Below are 5958 nucleotides of genomic sequence, written 5' to 3' on the forward strand. Positions count from 1 at the left end.
CTCTAGGAAAAGTAAAATTTTATGCGTGGGATATCAGTTCTGATAACATGGCTGATTAGATCATCTGAAAACCTTCCCACATAAAAGCTATTCTAAAATACCAGAAAACAGGGAATTCCCTAGCAGTCCAGTGGTTGGGACTCTGTGCTTCCACTATAGGGGGTCCTGGTTTGATCTCTGCTCGGGGAACTAAGGTCTCACAAGCTGATCAGCATGAACAACAACAACAAAAAACAGAACATATTTCAGATGAGGTTTTTAAGTATAGTTGAGCTCACAATAAAATAAAGTCTTGGGGGTTGAAAGCATTGTTAAACTGGAAAGATAAGAGCATCAGGAGATGCTGTGCATCCTGGACCAGTTCCAGTAACCTAGAAATAGGTTTTCATTCATACATGAAAAAAGATGGAAGACACTGGGTCTGTATGAGGAGTGGTGTAAGAAGTAAGAATACCACATTGTATCAGGACCACCAAAAGGGCACTCACCTCTAAGAAAAAGGAAACTAGAATACATGCACTCAGCAGCATAGGGAGATAGGGGTAAACCCTGACATATCTTGGGTTCTGAGCAGAAAAAATGTCACCTAGAATTCATAACACTGAGTCTAAACCTGAGCAATTTTCACTACTCAAGTGACCCAGAATTCCCGACCAGGAAAATTAGCCTGAGTCAGTAATACCTCCGGGGCACCTAGTAGAAGCAAATACAGTAGGATATAACCTCGTTACACTGTACAAAGTTCAATTAAATAAACCCTGCTAAAGATATGCTAACAATAATGAAATTAAAAACACACAAAGGAACAATCAACAACGAGGAAGAGATAGCAAACAGACAAAAACTTCAAATAATTGACTACTGGATAAAAACTGTTAAAATAAAACTATTTAAAATAATTGAAAATATAAGAACTGTATTTATGAAAACAGAATGAGTAAACCTGAAAATATACCAAATAAAACTCCTAGAAAGGGAAAATCAGTCATTGAAATAAAAAACTTGATGGATTGTTTGAACAGTGGAGAAGACAAAGCAGAAGAGATCATTCGTAAACTGGAAAATAGATTTAAGAAAATTATCAAGAAGGCAGGACAGACAGGTAAGGTGATAAAAATTTTGAAACAGTAAGTCAGAAGATAGTAAGAAAAGGTCTTCAAAATGATGAGAGAAAATGATAACCTAGAATTCTATACCCAGCCAAAACACCATACAAGGTGAGTACAAAAGTAATACATTCTCAGACAAACTCTGAAACAGTTTACAACTAGGAGACACTGACTAAAAGGACCTCAAAGGTTTGTTTTTCAGAAGAAAAGTAATTAAAGTTAGAAGCAGTGGGATACAAGATGGAATGACAAGCAACCTATGGCAAACCTAAACACATACTGAAGTTAAAAACCAAAACAATCACTACTTTAAGGGATAAAAAAGTTAGAGACATCTCTGGATAGAAAATGGGAGAAGGAAATGGCAACCTACTCCAATATTCTTGCCTGGAAAATCCTGTGGACAGTGGAGCCTGAAGGGCTGCCGTCCATAGGGTCGTGCAGAGTCGGATACAACTGAAGCGATTTAGCACGCACGAATGCATTGGAGAAGGAAATGGCAACCCACTCCAGTGTTTTTGCCTGGAGAATCCCAGGGACAGAGGAGCCTGGTGGGCTGCCATCTGTGGGGTCTCACAGAGTCAGACATGACTGAAATGACTTAGCAGCAGCAACACGATACTGCAAAGCAATTATCCTTCAGTTAAAACAATTTTTTTTTTTAAAGGGTCCATGGATAATATGAAAACGGGTGGAGCAGTTTAGCCTCTGTGGACTTTCAAAACCCATCCTCCAGCGTTTTTGTTTCCAGGATAAGATCCCACCCTGGGGAGGAAATGCAGGAAGCAGAATAAGAGCTGAGCACGACAGAGCAACAGAGACATGGAAAAGTGAGGGCTCAGATAAAAATGGAAGAAGAAAGCCAAGGACTCTCAGAAAGCATAGTATTTGTTTAATATTATGCAAAGGCAATAAAGACGTCATACTAAGTCAGAAAAATCATTCGAATCGAGACTCCTTCTTTAACAGTATGGACAAACTGTAATCATCATGGCAAAACCCAGGGAGTACCGTTTCCATGAGACCTTCTTGAGGAATCTGCGAGAACATGCTTCAGACAACAAAAATAACTAGAAATATATTAATATATAAGACTACCAGTGAGCATGAGACACATAACTTATATAATAAAGTACATTAAAAAGGACAGAGTGTAGTATGTGATGGCAGAAAAGTATTTACTACAAGGAAAGGTATTAAGTAACACTACTTAGCTATGGAAGGAGATGAAGAAAACGCCCTCCTCTCTCCCTTGCTCACTGTGTGCCAGCTCCAGAGCACTTTTTCCTTCACAACTCCCTTCCTAGAAGGAGCCGGAAAACTAGAAAGGGTTCATATGGCCAAGGCCTTACGTGTGCATGTTACTGTACAGAAATTAGGAACAGCTGGAATATTCAGGGCAGGACATGAAAAGCACTTCCCCAGCAGTAGAAAGAAGGTTGGTTGTTTAGAGGGAAGTCAGACCAGAGGAGAGGAGTTCTGAGCAGTACTGTGACCCTCGATTTAGCCTCCATACTCCTGAGGGATATGACAGTCCTGTGTGTAAAGGTGGTGCCTTATAGCAGTCAGAAAGAGACACGAAGGTAGGAAGCTGAGATCTAGGTGGGATGGAACTTTAAAGGGAAAACGACACAAAACAGCAAAGACACCCTGGCTAAATTTCCCCTCACAGTCATAGCATTTTTTTAAACTACAAAAGAAAGTTTTCTCCCACTGATTACTTAGTGCTTTGTTGGCTTGAGGTAAACAGCGCCATATACTAGTCTGACAACCTCGTTTTAAAAATAAGAATTGAAATTCAGGCTGAGCACTGCTTGAGAAGTCACACAGCCAGGAAGATCCCCAAAGTCCTTGAGATGGCTATCATGGTGTAATTATGGAGACGAGGGTTGAGGGTAGGAGGCATCTGAGCTCCTGAACTCTGTTCCTGGGACACAAACCCAACCCTGAGGGCAGAGGCGAGTCTCATTTCCTTCCTAATTCACCTGGCAAGTGGTTATTCATTCCTCTACAAAACGACATGCCCCGGACACTCTCTGGATTCCAGGAGTCTTGGACTGAAGTTACCGTGCCGCAGAAGTCATAACACTCTTGCTTCAGCGTACACCTCAGTTATGGGTACTTTCAACTTACCAAACGCTGAAGGTGGGAAAGGTGACAATCAGGGGGCAATCAAGGGTGATTCCTTCTACAGAGCAGTGGATGTTGTGGGGGTGGGTGTCAGCTCAGGAGGGACCCCAGTGCGCACCTCTCTTCCCTACGCCACCTTCAGCTAGGTCAGCTGGGTACCTTAAAATCTGCCATGGCAGGACTTTCCACCATGGAAAATGGCAAAAGCTACAAATGAGTGGTTTCATTTGTTTGTTTTTTCCTGAGAGTCAGTTATTAAACATTTACCAGCTTATCACTGGTCACTGGCAACCATGTTAGTGTGTCTGAGCTTCTGGTGCTCAGAAAGAACCTCTTAATTCTTTGTAGAAGAAACATCACTGCATCCTGCACAAAGAGGTATTTATTGCTCTGTGAAAGGAATACTTATCATTTCCTATAGTGCTTCAAGTTTTCAAAGTTTTTAATTTGTCTTCTAGAAACAAACGTTATCACTGTCAGCCTGAGCCCTGAACCTCATTCATTTTCACAGCCTCAAAGAACTTTACTCCACAAATGAATCCTTCTTTTCTGGCATTCTTTCAACATATATCCATGCCCAAGTGCCACACTCCACCTTCTTTTGATTTTTTTGAAGACCTTCTTTCAATACAACACTGCCCTTCTCTTCAGAGCCAAGACTTTTCAAAGGTGCTTGAATCCTCAGCTCCACCTAAGCTTCCACCCCTTCTCCCTACCCCACACTACACTGTTACAAGGTCACACAAGCCAGAGGAACCAAATCAACTGGCACCTCAGCCCTACTTTGACTCAATGAAACTCCCTCCTCCATAACTCCCTTGACAATCTGAGGCACATTTTCCTATGGTTTATCTTCTACCTCTATGCCTACTCCTCTGCACACAGAGCTTCTTCTCCTGACCTGAAATATCTATGCAAATGTATAGAGGAAACTCACCCAACTGACAGCTACAGAGACATCTGGGGCATTAAGTAATATTGGGGTATAAAGGAGGATGCCTAACTTTTACTCTGTAAAACTTACAAATTGCTTGAATGCTCTATAGAAAGCTGCTACTTACACAAGTTTTAAAAAATTAAGTGACCCCAAGGTTTCATTCTGCTCTATAAACATTCACAGTTCACTATGGACACTGGCCCACAGGGCATTAGCTGCCACCTGCATGCTGCCATCTCTCAATTCTGCTCTAGTCTGTGATCCTAATAAGCTCTAAGTTCTAACACTCAGAAGTCTAAAAGCATCCATCTCCACCTGGATCTTACACATACATACTGCAAACTCAGCACTGCACACCACACCTCTGTTGAACTCCCTCCCACGCAGGGCAGGGACCATCAGCATGAAACATAAATCAAATGCCTGAGGCTTCCCCTGGACTCTTCTTAAACCGTCCACCTAGTCAGAAATGCTGATTCTAGGTCCAAATTTCCCTCAAAGCCCTGATCCCCAAACCCTTCTTTAACTCAGGCCCTAATTTCTCATTTATGTTGGGGCAAAACCCGAATTGGTCTTCCTGAGTATAATTTCCCATCTCTTTCAATTTATGCCCCAAACCATAACCAGAAAAGTATTACTGAAGTACAGAAACACATCATCTTTCCAACTAAGGCCCCCCATAAATCCCTAATCATCATTTCTAAAGCCCCAAGTGGTTTTCGGAGCACTGAAGATAAAATTGGAACAGAATTCAAAGCTGTTTGTGGTCTTCCTTTACTAAATAGTTCTCGTATTCTGTTCAGGTTAAACAACTTTAAGTTCTTGAGAATGTATTTCATTATCACTGTTTGCCAAAGGTCATCTTTGCTAAGTAGCTTTCTTGGAATGGCTTCTTCCTGAAGGCCAGGCATGGATGCCCTGTGTTTCCATGACACCTGACTAATCATAGTACTTACTATACTACTGTAATAGTTAACTTGTCAGCTTACTACAACCTTCTGAAGACACAATGTCTCACTTCTGTACCTGTACTTGGTCTCAGGGAGGCTAGGAGGGGAAGGGGTAACTGAATAAATATTCATAAATCTGAGTCTTAAAAGGGACTTCAGAATTAATTCTGTTTCTTCCTCCATATCTTCAATGAATCTCTGTTACCCCGTTTAACTCCCATGCTAAATGAATGTCCAGCCTTTTCAATGCCTCTTGTGATGGGGAAATCACTAGTAAACACTGATGCTCAACAAGGCCTCCTACCATACATGTACACAGAGTTCACTACAAGGAACTCTAGGCTCACAGTCTGCTGAAACCTTATCCAACAGGAAGTTCAAGCCCCTGCTATGGCCATGACTGGAAGCTGGCTTCCAGATTCACAGGTCTCAGAAACACTGCATGGCCAAAGGAACATTGCCAGGATGGCTGCTAGAAATGAATCCGGAAAGAAGAACCCTGTACCCAGCAAAAAGGAAGCACACAGGCCCAGGAGATAACTGGCACCCAGGGTGATCCCTTCAACCAAATGGAGAAGGTAAGTCTGCTCAGACTTAAATCCTAGCCAGAAGCAATTTTATCAGTGTTAAACATTTAACCTTTTGGAAAAGAGCTCTTTAAAAACAATCAAGTTGGAACATTTTCATAGAGTTAACACAGCTGGGATTTCCCCAAACTCTTGCTATGCTTTCAATGTTTAGGCTCCAGAACTGCCACACTGCAAAAAGAGAAGTCTAGTGGCACCATTCAGCCCTAATTCCAAGACAGTCTAAAAGAACAGAGGAAATATGA

This window comes from Ovis canadensis, chromosome 14, assembly GCF_042477335.2.
Source record: "Ovis canadensis isolate MfBH-ARS-UI-01 breed Bighorn chromosome 14, ARS-UI_OviCan_v2, whole genome shotgun sequence".
In the NCBI taxonomy this organism is placed as follows: Eukaryota; Metazoa; Chordata; class Mammalia; order Artiodactyla; family Bovidae; genus Ovis; species Ovis canadensis.